Consider the following 20,756-nt stretch of genomic DNA (forward strand, 5'->3'; position numbering starts at 1 on the left):
TTCAGGGCACACAGTGTGAGAGACACTGCCTTACCAATAAATATGCATGACTCTGTGGCTTTTGTAGTCTAACTGCTTCCAAAGACTTGGGTGGTGACTTGAACCTTATTAACTTCTACTGTTACTGTTCTTCTAAGGAGGCTCATTGCATTTTGGACATTTTTGGCAGATGGATTTTTAATTTATTTTTGCCATTTTGAGATGTGTATCTGCTTTGAAAATGAGTGCCATAGAATGGCATTTAGAAAGAATGTCCATCTCAGAATACAGGTGTCTAAGTTGGTAAGTCACACATGGATGTCCATTTCTCGTAAGTGTTAGAACAGGATTTGGCAAAAGAAAACATGAAAAGCAAAAACTCTGAGGACCCAACCCAACAGCAACAACAGCAGAGAAGACGGAACATCAATTGCTAAATCTTCTGATCCTTATATCTACTTGCACAATGCTATATATTCCAGTGGCTAGATTGTTTTGGAGATGCTTACCATTTGTGTGTCTAGATCATTTTGGAGATGCATCCTGCTAGCTAACTCTCCCTAAGAGAACGTGATTCCACAGGAATAAGCAAATCAGTATGGACTATGTATGGACCCCATCTAGACTGAGTTGAATTGGGTTGAGCTTATAGAAACAATAGAACATAATGGCACAAGATGTTCTCAAGGCTCCTGTCTGCCCAACTCCATTCCTCCAGGATAGGGACTCACTACCATAAAGCTTTGCTAAGAACCTTTGTTACTTGAAGTAAATGAGCTTGTCCTCAAAGTACCCAGTTATCTAAGGGTTTCTAACAGACCTCCAGCCATTTTATGATTTTGTGCTTTGTATGTCCAGCTGGTGAGTTACCCTAATGGTGAGTTTCACTATGTAGTATGTCCTGTAAATTCCTACTACTTTCAGATACAGAGGACAGGGTTTAAATAACTTTTTACTCTGTGTGTGTGTTTTATGAAGCAGGCATATCAATGAGATTTGCATAAAACAAAGGTTGTGGGAGTTGGGAATGCTTTCAAATGAGGCCGTAGCAGTTCCAAAATTTATAGCTTTCTCTGCATCACTCCCAGGATGGACGGGATTTAGCTTGAAAAAAAAATTATCAGCTGCCCTTCTCAGTTCATTTCATAAACGTAAATTCTTTTCCTACTGTACATTAGCTCATAAACCATCCCTTTAACCTCTGGCACCACCCCTACCTCTAAAAATATGCCTAAAGAAAAAAGATGCAGTGCCTTGCCGTGTTTTTAGTTAGTTTTAATTAGAGAATTGTAAGTCTCAGTCGTCAAACACATTTTCATGTGCTAAAAACTTTCCTATTTGGGAACAGTGTTCATTTTGGGCCATATTTTGTAAAGAGGGCCATAAGTTAGGCAGTGGTAGTTAAACTGTTTTGAGTGTGGTTGTATAAATAAAAATAAAGGCAGTGTAGAAGTCTCAATCCCTTTCCCTTTTAAATCATCATCATTTTTCTGTAGTTACACATTTCAACCCGTGTGTGTGTGTGTATGGAAGTATATATTTTTATAATTGAAAATTAGATGTTGTGTGATGCTTTCCTAAGCCAGAAGATAATATCTTATAACTATATGATGGATGATTTACAATGTGCCACATTTTTTTCTTGAAATATATTACTTGTCCTATATATATGATTCTTGTTATGTTGCCATTATTTGCACTGTATCTGCACAATACAATTGTCTCTAGTATATCCAGTTTAAGATTCCATGAACTCAAAATGACCCTACGATCAGTAAGGGGAATCCAGGCTATTTTCTTATAAGAAAAATGAAAGCCATCCTGAGCATATGGAAAAGCCCACTTAAAGAAAACCAGTCAAGGTCAAAATTAACTTATTTTACCCTCATAGAAACCACTGCAAAAATAGTCCCAAAGTCCAGTTTAGGAACACAATGCTGAGCTGTACAAGAAGTAGATACTTGGTAAATAATATCTCTCAGTTTGCAATTTAAGCGAAACAGCTGAGTAGTTATACCTACCAACACTGTGTGACCTTGAGCCCAAGAAAGATTTATAACATATAACATTGGCATTGCATCTAAACATCTGGCATTCTGTTGATAATTGCTCAGGATCTTGACAGAACACTCCTGAACAGAACCTTGCTCTCTTGCTCGTTACTTGGCTTCTCTTGTTATCATCATATGGTTGCGCTAGGGGGCTAGGAGAACTGAAAACACAAGGTTTTTGAATCTCTCATTTGTTGTGTGAGCCTAGATGTCATCAAAAAAGAAAAGTTACCATTTGTGCTGTAATTCTTTGCTTACATTTGTCCCCCAAGGAACCGGCGTGGCTCACTGTAGCGGTGAAGGAAGCAATCAGAGACAAGACTTCATTTAAGGAATGGAAAAGGTTAAAAACAGATGAAAATGGGAAAAAGCACAAACAATATCAAAGCAGGTGCCATAAGGTGGTAAGAGGGGCCAAAAGAGACTATGAGGAAAAAATAGGCCAAGGAGGCAAAAAACTTCAAGCCGTTTATTGATATACTAGCTGATGCCCCGGCGTTGCACGGGTATTTAATTATAGCAATAACACTGTAAATGGATTCAAATAAAGATACTTTATAGTGGTGAATGAAATTATTTTTTTACAGCTTTATAAAAAGTACAATATTCAAATTATAATGTGAAATATTTGACAAAATGAATACAATACAACTAACACAAAACTTGATTATAAACAACATTTTTAGTTTCACCTCCAGGAGCAAGAACATATAAATTCTTGGGTGAAGAGACCCCCAGAACATATCACCCCAGGTAGTGAGGTATCTGCATACCAAGTTTCGTTCAAATCGGTCAAGCCGTTTTGATTTACTGTGAGAATGGCAGCTTTTTACATTTTTTCCATTGACATGAATGGGTGAAATCTGATTTTCTGTTTGTAGCTCCGCCCACGTGTGCAGGTGGGCCGCGAGACCCCCAGAACATATCACCCCAGGTAGTGAGGGATCTGCATACCAAGGTTCGTTCAAATCAGTCAAGCCGTTTTTGAATTACTGTGAGAATGGCAGCTTTTTACATTTTTTCCATTGACATGAATGGGTGAAATCTGATGTTCTGTTTGTAGCTCCGCCCACGTGTGCAGGTGGGCCGTGAGACCCCCAGAACATATCACCCCAGGTAGTGAGGGATCTGCATACCAAGGTTCGTTCAAATCGGTCAAGCCGTGTTTGAATTACTGTGAGAATGGCAGCTTTTTACATTTTTTCCATTGACATGAATGGGTAAAATCTGATGTTCTGTTTGTAGCTCCGCCCACGTGTGCAGGTGGGCTGCGAGACCCCCAGAACATATCACCCCAGGTAGTGAGGGATCTGCATACCAAGTTTCGTTCAAATCGGTCAAGCCGTTTTTGCGTGATCGCGGCACATACACACACATACATACACACATACATACCTCCGATTTTATATATATAGAAGATTAAGGGGAAACGATCCACGAAGGAAACGGTGGGGCCGTTGGATAACCATAGAATAAAAGGGAGTGCTAAAGGAGGAAAAAACCATCACCGACAAACTAAACACATTTTTTGCATCTGTATTTACCGAAGAGGATATACACAACATACCGGAAGCCAACAGGCTATACGCAGGAAACGAAGATGGAAACTGACAGGGTTGATGGTCAGTCTAGTAGAAGTATGCAGGCAGATTGATAGGCTTACAATCGATAAATCCACAGGACTGGATGGCATCCATCCGAGGGTAATCAAGGAACTGAAAGGGGCTATAGCTGAACTGCTCTAATAGCCAATCTGTCGATCAAAATCGGAAAGGATTCTGGAAGATTGGAAAGTGGCGAATGTTACGCCGATCTTCAAGAAAGGTTTGAGGGGAGATCCGGGAAACTATAGACTGGTGAGTCTGACCTTGGTACTGGGAAAGAATGGTAGAGGTCACTGATACAGGACCACATCATTGATCATCTTGATGGACACGGGCTGATGAGGACCAGTCAACACGGTTTTAGCAAAGGTAGATCGTGTTTGAACGAACTTGCTGCACTTCTTGAGTGAGTAAACAGGCAGATAGACAAGGGTGACCAGGTCGACATTGTATATCTGGATTTTCAGAAGGCGTTCGACAAGGTCCCACATGAACGACTACTTTGAAAAATTGCAAGCCATGGAATAGAGGGTGAAATACTCGTGGATTAAAAACTGGTTGGCGGATAGGAAACAGAGAGTGGGGGGTAAATGGACAATACTCGGACTGGAAAAGCGTCACGAGTGGAGTGCCGCAGGGTTCGGTGCTTGGACCGGTGCTCTTCAACATATTAATAAATGACCTAGAAAGTGGTATGACGAACGAGGTGATTAAATTTGCAGACAAGATACAAATTTATTCAGACAAGATACAAAGTTCTTCAGGGTAGCGAGGATGCAGAAGGATTGTGAAGACCTGCAATGTGACATAAACATGCTTGAGAAATGGGTTGCAACATGGCAAATGAGGTTTTAACGTGGACAAGAGTAAGCTGATGCATGTCGGTAAAAAAAATCTTATACACGAATACAAGATGTCCGGTGCAGTACTTTGAGAAACCCCCCAGGAAAGAGACTTGGGAGTACTAAGAACATAAGAAGTTGCCTCCGCTGGGTCATCGCGCCCAGCAGTCCGTTCCCGCGGCAGCCCATCAGGTCATGACCTGTAAGGTGACCCTTTTCCAAACCCTTTAATCCCTTTTATCCATCTGTACCCTTTCATAACCTATCCATACCTTTAATCCCTTTTATCCATCTGTACCCTTTCATACCTTCCGTACCTCTATCTGTATCCCTCAATCCCCATATCCTTCAGGAATTTATCCAATCCTTCTTTAAAACCCCTTAGTGTACTCTGTCCTATCACAACCTCCGGAAGCACATTCCAGGTGTCCACCACCCTCTGAGTGAAAAAGAATTTCCTAGCATTTGTTCTAAACCTGTCCCCTTTCAATTTCTCTGAGTGCCCCCTTGTTCTTGTGGTTCCCAATAGGCTGAAGAATCTGTCCCTTTCTACCTTCTCTATGCCTTTCATGATCTTGAAAGTCTCTATCATGTCTCCTCTGAGTCTCCGCTTCTCCAGGGAGAAGAGCCCCAGCCTTTCTAACCTGTCTGCGTATGGAAGGTTCTCCATACCTTTTATCATTTTTGTCGCTCTTCTCTGAACCCTCTCAAGTACCGCCATGTCCTTCTTAAGGTACGGTGACCAATATTGGACACAGTACTCCAGATGCGGGCGCACCATCGCACGATACAGCGGCATGATCACTTCCTTTGTCCTGGTTGTAATACCCTTCTTAATGATATCCAACATTCTATTCGCTTTCTTTGAGGCTGCTGCACATTGTGCCGCTGGTTTCATTGTTGTATCCACAAGCACACCCAAGTCTTTTTCAAGGTTACTTTCCCCTAGCACTGATCCCCCCATTTTGTATCTGAATATCGGGTTCTTTTTTCCTATATGCATGACCTTGCATTTCTCTATGTTAAAGTTCATTTGCCATTTATATGCCCACTCCTCCAGTTTGTGTAGGTCCCTTTGCAGGTCTTCACATTCTTCCGCTGTTCTGACCCTGCTACAGAGTTTATATCTGCAAATTTTATAACTTCACACTTCGTCCCCGTTTCTAGGTCGTTTATAAATACATTGAAAAACAGCAGTCCGAGCACTGACCCCTGTGGAACACCGCTTGTAACCCTCCTCCAGTCCAAGTAGTGGCCCTTCACTCCAATCCTTTGCTTTCTGCCCGCCAACCAGTGTTTAATCCATCTGTGCACGTCCCCCTCCACCCCGTAGTTCCACAGCTTCCTAAGTAGCCGCTCATGGGGTACCTTGTCAAAGGCTTTTTGGAAGTCGAGATAAATGATGTCTATGGTTCCCCTTTGTCCATCTGGCTGTCGACAAGTCAATGAAACCGTCTGTGCAGCAGCGAAAAGGGCAAACAGAATGCTAGGAATGATTAAGAAAGGGATCACAAACAGATTGGAGAAGGTTATCATGCCACTGTACCATTGTATGCCCCCATCTGGAATACTGCATCCAGCACTGGTCGCCGAACTTGAAGAAGGACACGGTATTACTCGAGAGGGTCCAGAGAAAAGCGACTAAAATGGTTAAGGGACTGGAGGAGTTGCCATACAGTGAAAGATTAGAGAAACTGGGCCTCTTCTCCCTTGAAAAGAGGAGACTGAGAGGGGACATGATTGAAACATTCAATATATTGAAGGGAATAGACTTAGTAGATAAAGACAGGTTGTTCACCCTCTCCAAGGTAGAGAGAACGAGAGGGCACTTTCTAAAGTTAAAAGGGGATAGATTCCGTACAAACGTAAGGAAGCTCTTCTTCACCCAGAGAGTGGTAGAAAACTGGAACACTCTTCCGGGGGCTGTTATAGGGGAAAACACCCTCCAGGGATTTAAGACAAAGTTAGACGAGTTCCTGCTGAATTAGAACGTACGCAGGTAAGGCTAGACTCAAGGCACTGGTCTTTGACCTAAGGGTCGCCGCGTAAGTTTCTGCTGGGCACGATGGACCACTGGTCTGACTCAGCAGCAGCTGGGATTGGGGAGGAAGAGAGACTGGTGGAACTTGCGGCGCTACCCTTAGCATTTCTTTTATCCAGGCCTTTAATGGAAAGAGTAACCAGTCTGCTAGTTGTGGCGTAGCAGAGGTGAGAGGCACCCTGGGCAGTGGCGCCCCTCCCCTGCCCTCTTCTCTGCCTCCCATCCACGCTCCTTCCCTGATCCTACCTTCCGCATGCGCTCCGCCCCCCGCTTCTTTCCCAATCTCACCTGCCGTGCGTACCCCCCCCTTCCCTTCCCCCGGACCTCTAGTTGAAGTTGTTGCTGCAGTCAACAACACGCTCCTCATGAACCCATCGGCTCTCCCTCTGATGTCACTTCCTATGCGCAGCACCCAGAAGTGATGTCAACAGGAGAGCTGACGGGGTCACAAAGAGTGCATTGTTGACCGCCGCGAACAACAACTTCCACTAGAGGTATGGGGAAAGGGAAGGGAGGAATGGGAAGAGGCGGAGGCAGAGAGGAGTATGGGTGTTGGTGCCCCTACCAACATGGTGCCCGGGGCAGACTTCCCCCTTCGCCCTCCCCCCTTACTACGCCAATATGCTAGTTATATGCACACAAGGTATGCCCCCCCAGCTGCACATTCTATAGCAAGGCATGTTTATCCACTCCTACCCTAGCTAAGATAATATCTGAGCACCTTTGTGACCTCATGTGCAACTTTCTTTAAATTGGTCCCCTTATTTTCTAACTCCTATTACTCTATCTTATCTATTGGTTCATCTTTGCCTACACCCTATAGGGCTCCTTTTACTAAGGTGCGCTAGCGTTTTTAGCGCATGCAGCAGATTAGTGTGCGCTAACTCCGCGCTACACGGCTAGAACTTATGCCAGCTCAATGCTGGCGTTATCATCTAGCGCGCGCAGCATTGTAGCGTGCGCTATTCTGCGCGTTAATGCCCTAACGCAGCTTAGTAAAAGGAGCCCATACTGTCTATTAAAATGTTTTATTGTATATTGTGTTGGCAGCATACTATTCCATACTTTGTATTGTTATTTGAATATTTTTACTGCTGTAATAAATCTGATTTATTTGTGCTTTACACCACTTTGGGTGAATGACTTCAAAAAGGCAATAAATAAATCCTAATTAAATAAAATAAATAAATCTATTTAGGATAGAGAAACAGAACCAATAAAGGATTGGAGAATTACACTTAACATGGGACAGATTAAAACAACGTACAAAAAAAATGTACAGGCACTTAGATAGAAAAATTCATTCACAATATCTGTACTCTGTTATATTCTTTTTTCCACTTGATAACCATTGTAGCGTGGCAGTTCCTTAAGGTAAGCAGGGACCGGCACACAACCACAACATAGCCCCGGCGTGCTTCCTCAAACGGGAGGAAGTCCCTGTAGTGGAGAGCTTACCTTATGGATAATGAACAGAATGGCACCACACAGGTAAGTATCAAAAAGAATGAACTTAAATTTATTTGTCATCCAGTCAGGGCCAAACAGAATACAAGAAAAGCAAAAGTCCAAAAAATAACAGCAACAATAACTGGAAGCAAAAATAATGTTGCACTCATCAGCCTGGTCTGATTAATACTCAAAGTGTTCAACTTATGTCCCAGGTAAGTCCTACTTCATTGTGGCAGCAATAGAACCAAAACTCAATTCAGTCTCCAGTAGTCTTTAATCCAACATTAAAAAAATCTCATCACTTTGCAATGTTGCAGATCTTTCCTTCTCCCAGAGTTCAGGAGCAGAAGGTTGGTGGATTGCCAAATCAGCTCCTTGTCCAGACAAAGAGCAAAATTAACCCTCAAATCCCGCCACATAGATGTTGGGCAGATCCTGCCCCAACCTTCAGGGTTTTTCCAACTCTAAGAAGGACATTGCTAGTGCTGCCTCACTGCAGCCAAGCCTCAGCTTACAGCGGCCATCTTGGCTCAAAAAAAAACCCCTTTCAAACAAGCCAGAATAAATTACTAGCAAACTCCCTTCTTCTAACAAACACAAAAAATTCAACTTCTCACAGTGACTTTTCTAAAACTAACAGCAGCTAAATAATTTGTCCCAGCAGCAAAACACCAATCTCTCCCCCCCAAAATCCAGAAAAAGAAAACTTTTCAAAAAACAAGCACACAATCCAATAGCTTACTTCCATTCCTCCAGAAGCACAACTCTGGCAGAGCACTTGAAAAGGTCACTTTGGGCGCCAAAAAAACCTAGAGACTTGAAGAAGCAACAGGTTTTATTAGCATACATATGCGACTCCCCGAGCTCCAAGCTGGCTTCAGAAGGTGCCGAAAACATGACGTTACAGAGGATATTTATACATTCTTCTGGCTATACAACTGAATTCTAGAAAAAACTGTTCAACGTGATACTTTTCTAACAGTATCCATTGGTCCTCAGCTCACGCTAGCAGGGTCACTAGCAAGTCACTTAATCTAGGCTCTGCAGTCTTTCTGTTACATGTCTTTTATGCTGAGATACCATAAGAAGTTAGAATAGTCCAAGCTAACACCCAAGGCAGGCAGGCTAGAACATGAGATAAGTTAGGTCTGCAGCTAAACATAATTCAGCATTTTATTAAAGAGAAAACTTAGTTCAACACTTAGGAAAACCAGTTCCAGACTCCTTCGGTCCCCTCTTTCAGGCTAGTCGAATGAAGGAGGAAAGAGACGAGCCTGATAAAGTTCAAGAAGGAGGAAGGTCAGGATCAGTTGTAGGGACTGGTTGATACTTGGGAAGCGCAAGGGCCATAGCAGCAGTGGAACAGTCAACAGCAGAGTCAACAGTTCAGTGGAGCAGCTTTATGGCTATGGGGACCACATGGGCAGGCAGCAAAGGAGCAGAGAAGATAGGGCGGCAACCAGCAAGATGGTCTTCATTGCTGAACCAGAGGGCAACCAGGAGCCAAAGGTGCCAGAGATCCAGTCTGCAGTAAGGCCACGCCAGATCTGGACAGGAACATGAGCCAGTTTGGTGATGCGGTCTACAACTTTCTCAATCACTTTACTCAAGTTCAAGGCTGCAGTTGGAGAGGTTGAATTTACCACAGGCACCACCTTCTATCTAGAGTTAGGAAGTTCTGATAGATAGCAATGCACATTTTAGCATTCGCTCTGCCAATGGTATTCAAAGCTCGGTTGGTCTCATTAGTTATCAGTTCGAGTACAGCTTGTAAATGAATAATGCAATTCAGCATTTAGATTGGGGTCCGATAGCCCCAGGTGTCATCCTCGGCCCATGTGGCAGGTCCGTAAACAGCAATGATCCATTCTGCAGGCCAGTCATCTCCTCATTCACCTATTTTAAGGGAATTAGTGGCAGTAGACCGCTTTTGGCGACCCCTGTTGTCGAATACAGGGGCTCCCAGGTGTTCACCATCGGCCAGCGGTAACAGGAAGAAGCTGGGATGGATCATGCCGAGTACACAAGTTCCAGTTCAGTTAGCAGGCAACCAAGAGTAAGCAAACAGATCACAGAGCCAATATTGACCATTAGGAGCTGACCATTATTCATAGGAAGTTTCATTGAGCAGTGTCTGAAGGGCGCTGAAAACAGTGGGAAGCAACAATGGAGGTTCGCAAGGCCCATCATGAAGGTCGTGGATCTGACATAAAAGTGAGGTTCTATGAAATCAGGTTTAACATGTCCAGCTGCTTTGCCTCCCATGGCCACTGTTCTCCCATACCAGTCCCTCCTCTTACAAAACAATTGCTAACATTAAGAGTCTGACCTATAGTATAAACAAGATTTCTAGTGATTACAGAATATCAGTATCTACTTTCATAATTTCATAAAACTGGGGAAACACCACACTTGAGCGGGATACAATATGGACATATACATCAGTACCTGGGTCTCACCTTTTACCATCAATATACAATGCCATGCGGTCTCAGGCCTTCTGGACTTGGACATTGGCATTCCAGTTATGTGGGTCGGTGATAGTGAAAACCATTGGATTACAGTAGTCTGTAGTACACAAGAGGCTGGAGCTAGGACCTAAAGTAAGGGAGGCAGAGGGGGTATTGGACTGGGTATTTATGAGGGTTCTTGTAGGTGGCCCACGAGACACATTCCTATAAAGGACAGGCTCCACCATTAGTGAAGGTTTCCTTATAGGGGCATTTCTTAAAGGCATCAGGTTATACAGACATATATACTTAACACATTTGATATAATAACGCTGTCAATCTAGGGAACCACACAAAACTGTATTAGGGACAAAACCATGACCCTGGGCAACATCAAATAACACACATGTATCAAAATACAAAGACACCAGGCCGAGTGGGTCTACAATAAGAGTCTGGTTGATAAGTGGACCTTCAACATTATCAATGCAGATTTCTGCCCACTTTTAAACTTCATCACCAGTAGATTGGAAACAGAAAAGACCCTCTGATGTTTGACACTTTCTGTACTTAACTCCATCATGCAAACAAACATCAGGCAAAGGGGCTAGGGGCCCTTATTAGAAAAGAAATACAGAAGAAAGAAGCATAAGGCATTGAGGGCAACACAAATATTAGATAGATATATATTGTGACCAGGCAGACACGATGCCTGCCAGGGTCCCTGTTAGTTCAGAAAAAAAAAGTAAAAATGAAAACCCGAGGTGGAATCAGGAAGATGCATGTAAATCCTGAGACTGATAATTTATCCTGTGACCACCAGAGGGAGCCTGATTTATTTGATGAAGAATTGGGTGATTCATCCCCGAGCCACCACCGGGGGAGCCCAAGAGGTCCCAGCTACTCTGCTGACTCAACTAGAGTAGGGCGTGCCCCAAAGTATTTAAACCTGCAGTTGAGAACAGACAGGGAGGTCAGCTAGGGAGAAGGTTAAACCTTTTCTCCCTAGGGAGTCCCCGGGGCCAATGCAGGAGCAACCGCCCTATTCCCATTGGAGCTGTTAGAGCTGGTCAAGCTGAGGAGCTGCTATTTCCAGAAGAACAGCCCATGGAGTGTGAGGAAAGTCTGTCAGAGTATGCTCCTGATTTTTCGGAAGCCATGCAGGTAGACTGGGTCTCTACCAGCAAATAGTGAGTTGTGATTTTTGCTCTGGACTGTTTGGGACTATTTTTGTTTTGGTAAGCTGGGAGTGTGTATTGATTGGGAGAGGTTTTGCTATCATCCTGGGCGGGAATTTTGAAAGCCTGTATTGAGGCCTTTCTTTTGCAAAACCTGACACTCTCCTATCCTGGCAGTGAGCTGAACTGGCCAGAGGCTTTAATGGAACTTTGGACACTAGAGCTATTGAACAAATGCCTTGAACTGTGTTTGTGTATTCTTTGAAACTGCCTGCTTGGGCACAGGCAGTATTAGCTCTAGGGAGAGCTAAATCCTCACCTGCAGCGAGGATTGAGTTAAGGCTGGGAACAAGCCCAGAACTTTATTTTGTACTGTTTTCACTTGTTTCTTTTGATATTTTGGGTTTCTTGCTGCTGTGGGAGAATTCTGACAAGTGTACAAGTTATAATGATGAACTACTTACTTTCAAGAAAGGAATGAGTAAAGTTGAATCATTTCTCCATGAACTTTGATTGTGGTGCTTTGTGATTTTTGTTCCTGTTTAAAGTCCCGTCCTGCAGGGTGACTCCATTTTGGGTCACACGACAGTGTGCTATTTTGTGGTAACCACTGGGAGTACTATTGAGCCCTGTCCTGGGCTACAGTGAGCTACAATATGCTAACATAGGAAGCTCATTTTTCTTTCAGGCACAACTTAGAAAACTTCAAACAGTTATACTCAAGACACTTGCTAAAGACAGTGGTGAACCACAGGCAGTCAATTAAACTCAAACACTTGTAAAGAATTATATTCAGAACACCTGCTGAGTACAGTGGTAAATATTCAGAACTTTTGAGGTCTTAGAAAGCTTCAGCTGAAAGATGGGTGGGTGGCCGGCCGAACATGAGCTGAAACGGGGACTGTCCAGTGAGTTTTGACAGAGTACACCTGATCTGAAAAAGAACAGAAGGCAACAAGATAGGCCAGGACAGATTAGTTTCTTCAATTCGTTTGGTGAGAAGGGTCTTAAGGGTTCTGTTCATCCTTTCAGCTCTGGGGATGGTAAGCAGCATATACTTTCCATTCAATTTGGAGGGCCTGAGCAGTTTGTTGGACGACATCGGCAATGAAAGCGGGGCCGTTGTCGCTGCCTATGGAAACGAGGAGACCGAAGCACGGAATTATATCATTCAGGAGGTGTTTGGCTACGTCCCTGGCGCTTTCAGTGCAAGTAAAGAAGGCTTCGACCCATCTAGTCCAGGGTGTCTGTGAAGACTAGAGGTGACTGAGGGAACGGGAAGTGAGCATGTGGGTAAAATCTACAGACAGAACCTGCATCGAATGTGTTCCAATGGGTTGGTGTCCAAGAGGTGGCAGTCATCTGATTGGGGAATTTATTCTAGAACCGACAACACACTGTCGGACCATATTCCGGACTAGCTGATCAAGGTGATTGATAAAGAAATGTCTCTTGAGAGTCATTTTCATAGCGGGTTCTCCAGAGTGCGCCAGATCATGGCATCTTTTGACAATTGTGAGGGTCAGGTTTTGAGGAATGACTATGAGGGTACCCGCTGTGCTTGCGTTTGAAGTATCAGTGTGTGGGTCTGGATTGGCACTCAAATTGGCGCATATTTGTATCATGTGTATCCACCCCCCTTTCAGGACAGACTGGCCCGAAAGAATGCGGACCCAAGTCTGTTCCTGAGAAGTGTACTGGGGTGTAAGGGTGTCCAGAAAAGGAATGATGGTGTACAGAGGAGCCGAAGGAGGGGGGGCAGAGGCTGGCAGCTCAGGCTGTGTGGTCAGCAAGCGCATTGCCGCATGAGACGAGATCAGAGACACAACGGTGGGCTCGACAGTGCTAACCACAATATGGGAGGGCAGGTTGATGGCCTCGAGGAGGTCAAGAATGAGGGGAGCATGATGGATCAGGCGGCCAGAGGCTGTAATGAAACCTCAATATTTCCAGATGGCCCTATGGGAATGCAAGGTAAAGAAAGCATATTTGTAGTCAGTGTAGATGTTGCAAGACTAAAGAGGCAGAATATTGCAGGGCAGAAGTGAGGCATACAACTCAGCTGCTTGGGCGGAAGGGCCAGAGGGCAGGGGCCTGAGTCAGAAGTTTTTGGAGGCATCATACAGAGGGCGGGCAATAGTAGAGAAATCAGGGATCCAAATATGACAGTATCCGACATTACCAATGAAGGTGCGCAGGGCTTTGCGATTGTCAGGAACAGGGAGACTACAGACAGCCTGGACACGGGTGTAGGAAGGGACCTGGTACCCTGGGAGATTTGAAAGCCAAGGTAGGTGACACAAGGAAGGCATACTTGAAATCAGTGTAAATATGGCCACAGGAACATTTAAAAGGCAGACCCACTATCTACTGTCTACTAGCACATAAGAATTGTTCTCAATCCCTATTCTGTATCAGGTTCCTACCCCAAAGATGCTGACTTGTAAAAATTAAGCTAAAATTCAGCTCTGGGTCCACCCACTAAGCAGGGTAGTTTGACACAAGCGCTTTCTAAAGCGGCAGTCCCTTCACTATCATCTGACTGGCAAAAATATTTACTTCCATACAAAAGCATTCCTAAAAATTACATTCTTATACCTAAAAGTTACATTCTTATACTAAGCTTACATGATTTATAAAAAGAAATACAAAACAAAGATTGGAATATACAGTAAAACTTTGGGTTGCAAATAACTTGGTTTGCAAGTGTTCTACAAGACAAGCAAAACATTTTATTAAATTTTAACTTTGCTATACCAGCAACATCTTGCAATACAAGTACATACAGTACACAAGCATCACATTATCACAACTGAGCCAATGGTTTCTCTCTCTATAACGCTGCAGGAGTACAGTGACTTTTCCAAACGAGCAAGGGCTTGCAATACAAGTATGTATATTTTTGTACACGAGTGCCCTTTTAATCAGGTCAGAATTCATGCACATATTTTCTCTAAAATACTTTCAACATACGCGTATATTCTTGATTCCACTGCCTGCTCTGAGCAGCTACAAACACATAACAGTCATTAACGAGCCTAGCAGGCTAAAATCCAACAGATATTTATTACCCCTCCTCAATCTTCCTTTTCAAATACAGCACAATAGAAATATAGGCAGTTCTAACCAATTCCCTGACTCCGGAAATGTTCAACCTATACCATTTTCCCTCTTTTCAGGATGCATCGGAAGTACATCTTGACTCAGGGCTCATGCTGAGCCTGTAAATACAAACAGCTTACATCTATTGTCTAACTTCAGATCTACAGATTCAGTTTCGTTTACCAAACAGACAGACACAGTTCCTAGAATCCCTCCCCGCGGTTTCAATGATGGATCAAGTCATTTACTAAGGCAAGGGAAAAGAAACAGGAGGAATGATCGGTTCTTTACCAGTTTGGTGGCCAACCCCAGACAGATACCTGTACTTTAAGCCAGGACTCGATTAATCAGTTGAGCCGGCCAGAGCCACGAGGTCTACAAACTCCAAGAGGAATTAAGCCGGCTTAGCAGACAGGTCAGTTCTCAGACCAGACACAAGTGACCATTTGAGTAGCCGGTGGTCAAAAGACCTTCAAGTCCCTGTTCAGGCGCCAAATGAAAGGTCACTTTGGGCAGCCAAAAAAACCTAGAAACTTGAAGAAAACAACAGGTTTTATTAGCATACGTATGCAACTCCCAAGCTCGGCAGAAGTGCCGAAAACAGGACGTTACAGAGATATTTATACAACTGAATTCTAGAAAAAACTGTTCACGTGTTACTTTCTTAACAATCATTGGTCCTCAGCTCACACTAGCAGGTCACTAGCAAGTCACTTATCTAGGCTCTGCAGTCTTTTTGTTACATGTCATTTATGCTGAGATAGCCATAAGAAGTTAGAATGTCCAAGCTAACACCCAAGGCAGGCAGGCTAGAACATGAGATAAGTTAGGTCTGCAGCTAAACATAATTCAGCATTTTATTAAAGAGAAAACTTAGTTCAACACTTAGGAAAACCAGTCCCAGACTCCTTCACACTCTAGTCCACTTCCTCTAGTTCCTGGTTTATCTGGACTTCTTCTTCTGTCTCTGGGTTTAGCATTTCCACATCTGCTGACTCTTGAAGAGGTGGAGACTCTTTCAACATGAGAGCTTCCCTAGGCTGCTGCCCTCTCTGAGACAGCCAGCTCTCTAAATGCTGGAGAGCTTCCGTGCCACGCCCAGCCCTACGAAGCTGAGGCTGCCTTCCAACCTGTTTGGTCAGCAATTTCAAAGATGGAGGTTTTAAAGGGACCAAACCGGTTTTCTCAGGGCTATGCACTAAATCCTGCCTGAACTCAGCCTCAGCTTTATGGTCCTGTTCCTGCCCTGCAGGGACATACTGGTGAGCTCTAACCTGTTTCACAGGGCGATTTCTGGGGCTCCTAACTGGCACAAGGCTGGAACGGGAGTCAGGCTTGTGACACCATGCAGTTTATAATGCAGGTGAAAGACCTCGGCAAACTACTTCAACAACCTGGGGTGTCTCAATCACAGGTTAAATCTACCCTTGCCACTCTCCTCCATTTTTAAAATCACAGAAGATGAAACTGTACATCTTCTCTCCTCCAAACCTACTACCTGTTTCTCTGATCCCATCTCCCACCCATCTACTAAGCTCTATCTTCTTTTCTACTGTTGTCCCTTTACACTGCAACTATTCCTGATGCCTTCAAACATGTCTGCTTATTCTACACCTTCAATGAACCCTACCTGCCCTTCCAACTGTTGTTCCATCTCCCTCCTCCCTTTCTTATCCAAACTACTTGAATGCGCTCTTCAAAGCAGCTGTCTTGCTTTTCTTTCATCTCAAACCATTGAAATGAATTTTAGACACATTCTGCTCAGATTTCTATTGCCTTATACATTTTCAAACTAACCCCCTTCCCCCTTTTACTAAGCCCGAATTGCTAAATGCTCTGACGCTCATAGAATTCCTATGACCATCGGAGCAGTGTTGGAGCATTTAGCACTCTGGGCCACGGTAGAAACCTCTACCACGGCTTAGTAAAAGGGGGAGGGGGTGGTGGTGGTAAACTACTTTTGGTAAAAGGAGCCTATAATGATTCGTAAATTGTGTATTTTACTGTTATAGTTTTGGGAATATTTTGCACTGAGCATTTTTTGATCCGTAAGTCTCACAAATAAACTTTCTTATAATGGACAGAGGTATAAAATTATTTTCATGTGTTTTGCCATGATTACGTAATTGATATTTTATATGTAATCTACAAATAAATGAACATAAGAGTTGCCATACTGGGACAGACCAAAGGTCCATCAAGTCCAGTATCCTGTTTCCAACAGGAGCCAACCCAGGTCACAAGTACCTAGCTCTTTAATCATTTTTGACGCCCTTCTCTGCACCTTTTCTAATTCCTCTGCATCTTTTTTGAGATGCAGCAACCAGAATTGCACCCTCATATTTGAGATGCAGCTGCACCATGGAGCTATAACAAGGGCATTATGTCCAATAATCTCAAAAACGGAAAATTCCTATCAAAAAATGCTCACATTATAATCACCCCAATTCCAAAAAATCGTAAACTACCCCTAACATCAGCAACCAACTATAGACCAGTAGCATCCATCCCATTTTTCGTAAAAATAATGGAAGGTCTGGTACAAACTCAATTGACGGACTACCTAGATCAGTTCTCGCTGCTACATGAAACCCAGTCTGGCTTCAGACCTCTGTTTAGTACCGAGACAGTGATTGCAGCGATCTTAGAATACCTACGTAACTTATTCAGCAAGGGCCATAAAGCCTTAGTCATGCAATTCGACTTGAGCTCGGCCTTCGACTTGGTGGATCACGAAAAATTACTACAATGCTTAGACACAATCGGCATTTGAGTCGAGGTGCTGGACTGGTTCCGAGGATTCCTCACGACCCGCACCTATCAAGTTCGCTTCAATTGCAATCTCTCTAAAATATGGAGAAACCCATCAGGCGTCCCACAGGGGTCCCCACTATCCCCACTACTCTTCAACGTCTATATAGCTTCACTAGGTACGCAGCTGACCCAGCGAGGCATAAAAGTATTTAGTTATGCCGACGACTTCACAATCATTATCCCGTTTACTGCATCTCCCTCCGAAATCACCCCCACAGCATCAGAAGCGCTGAACATGATGGAACAATGGACCAAAGATTTCAAACTGAAGCTCAATTCAGATAAAACTAAATTCTTTATAGCCTCGCCACACGCAAATAACACGACAAAATCATTACACATTAACAATCTGAACTACCCCATTCAATCAACAATGAAGGTCCTAGGAGTAATACTAGACCAAGGCCTAACAATGAAAGACCATATAGACTCCCTAATCAAAAGAGGATTTTTCACTCTCTGGAAACTTAGGTCCATTAAGGCGTACTTCCACACCTCGGCTTTCAGAATTCTAGTACAAACCCTAATACTAAGCCACCTGGATTATTGCAACATCACCCACCTGACAATCCCCCAGAAGCAAATGCAAAGACTACAACTGATACAAAACGCAGCAGTCAGGATGATCTTCGGGCTGAAGAAGTCCGACCACATAACCCTTTCCTACCGACTCCTACACTGGCTGCCGATGGGGGCACGCACGAAATTCAAGCTAGGATGTCTCTGCTTCAAGGTATTAAATGGTCTAGCCCCTAAATACATTACAGACCTCTTCTCATTCCCAACCAACAGACATGAAAGAAAAACACACCTGAAATTTGTCTCCCCACCGACTAGAGGGTGCAAATATAAGAGATACCACCAACAACTGCTATCGTATCAAGCAGCCTTATGGGGTAAAGACTTAGAAAAACTAATTGCACACACAAACAACTATGAAGAATTTAGGAAACACCTAAAAACTTACCTGTTCTCGAAATACCTAGGAAACGAACCAGGACATCAGCCCCTCCCTTAACTCCATCACATACCCGAACTTGTAAACTGTTAACCTAACTCCTAATCACTAACTATGAATACTCCATTCAATTCATGGAACATTTCTAATTCTTTGTAAGCAGCACGGCACTTCTTGGTCTTGCAGCATACAAACTGTTGTTACTATTATTAATGCCGGTATTATCAGATGTACACTGCTATACTCTTTAATTTGTCGTATGTACAGTCTCTCTTTATTGTATTTACAGTTACCCTTTATTGTAAACCGCCTAGAAGTCGCAAGATTACTGGCGGTATATAAAAATAAAGTTATTATTATTATTATTATTATAAACATTTTCATCTCTGTTTTCTATTCCTTTCCTGATAATTCCTAACATTCTATTTGCTTTCTTAGCTGCCACCGCACACTGAGTTGAGGGTTTCAACGTATCCTCAATGATGACACCTAGACAGGGTAGGATTAACCAATAGGCCAAGTAGGCACGTGCCTAGGGCCTGAAATGGTCATGGGAGCCCGACGAAGGAGGGCATCAACATTGTTGTTTCCAAACAGCGATGGGCTCCTCCAGCATCGAACGGCAACGCGGGCCCCCCTGATTGGCAACGCGAGCCCCACCCCGATTGGCCATGCGGCCCCCCCCCCATCAACGGAAAGTAAGACAAGCAAGCAACGTGGGTAAGAAAGGCAATGGGAATTCTAATTGTGCAAGCAGTGCTGCTTGCCCAAAGCTTCCCTCTGACGCAGCTTCCTGTTTCCGCCTGGGCGCATAGTGGGATGGGGCGGGAAAGGGGGCCCAGTGTACTTGGGTGCCTAGGGGCCCTCGATGAATTAATCCTGCCCTGCACCTAGATCCTTTCCCTGGACAGTGAAAGTGACTTCTTGCTGATATTAATCATCATCTACCATTTTGATGCCCAGTCTCCCAGATAGAAAACTCCAGAGGTACATGTAGTAAGCAGTGGCATAGTATGGGAGAGAGGACTGCCTTGGGGGGTGCTGGCATCTCTCCTCCTTTATGCCCCCCCATATACCAGGGTGCTGCTTGTGCCTGCAAATATTCCAAGAGGTACATGGAGGGGTGGGGTCCATGGTACAGCAGACAAGACTGAGGGCACATGGCATGGAAGAGTAGGGAGTTCATGGCAATGCTGGGCACCACTGCCCCGGACACCACCTTCCCTTGCTATGCCACTGGCCTCCTTAAACAGAAGCAAAATGAAGAATAGGAGCTGGGGGGATACATCAGTAGGGAGATTGAGTTAGGGTCAAATTTAGGACTGTGACACCAGAGACAGGACTAGAGAGCAGAAGAGTAGATGTGGTCAGAATATCACAGTAGCATCCCCTTTGAAGTGTGTTCCCTTAAAACAAAGGAGAGCGGTCACTTTTTAGCCTGAGTATTTGGCTCAGTTCTAGGCCAGTAATCACCTGGACAATTCCCGCTGGACAATTCCCACCAACTCATGATGGACAATTCCCCTCCATGACTATATATATATATATCCAATAATAATAAACTACACCCATTCCACAAAAAAAAACCTTACCCTAATACTCAGGGGCTGAATATACTAGGAGTCTCCCCCTAATTTAACCTTTAAGAATCAAGTAACCAGCTTTTTTGATTTAGCCTTAAAAAATGATTAATTTTTTTTCTAGCAGTCTCTGCTTCTTCAGCAGAGTAAACAAAAAGTTGCGATCTTTACATGCTTCTTTCAACTCCCTAAAATTTCAACACCATAAAATTACCTATGTCCATCCTATCATTCTCTGCAAGAAACGCCTCAATCCCCCATATGTCCTATCTGTCTGTCCAAATTAGATTGTAAGTTCTTCAGAAAAGGGACTGTCTGTTGCTTGTTGGATGTGCAGCGTTGGGTATGCTTTTCAGTACTTTAGAAATGATAAATAGTGAAAGTAATAATTGGTAATCAATTATTAGTGCTAATTGGCATCAATTAAAATTTACATGCACATTTTTAGATGCTATGATCCATGCATAAAATTTTAACTGTGGATCCAAAAAGGGGGCACAGCCATGGGAGAGGCATGGGTGAATCAGGGTCAGTCCTGGAATTTTCACAGAGTTTTATAGAATGAGAACATTAGGATAGCCTGAAGGTCCATCAAGCCCAGGATCCTGTTTCCAACAGTGGCCAACCCAGGTCCCAAGTACCTAGCTAGATCCCAAGTAGTAAACACATTTTATGCTGTTATCTTAGGAATTCAGGCATAAGTAC

The sequence above is a fragment of the Geotrypetes seraphini genome, chromosome 10 (genome assembly GCF_902459505.1).
Source record: "Geotrypetes seraphini chromosome 10, aGeoSer1.1, whole genome shotgun sequence".
Taxonomy (NCBI): Eukaryota; Metazoa; Chordata; class Amphibia; order Gymnophiona; family Dermophiidae; genus Geotrypetes; species Geotrypetes seraphini.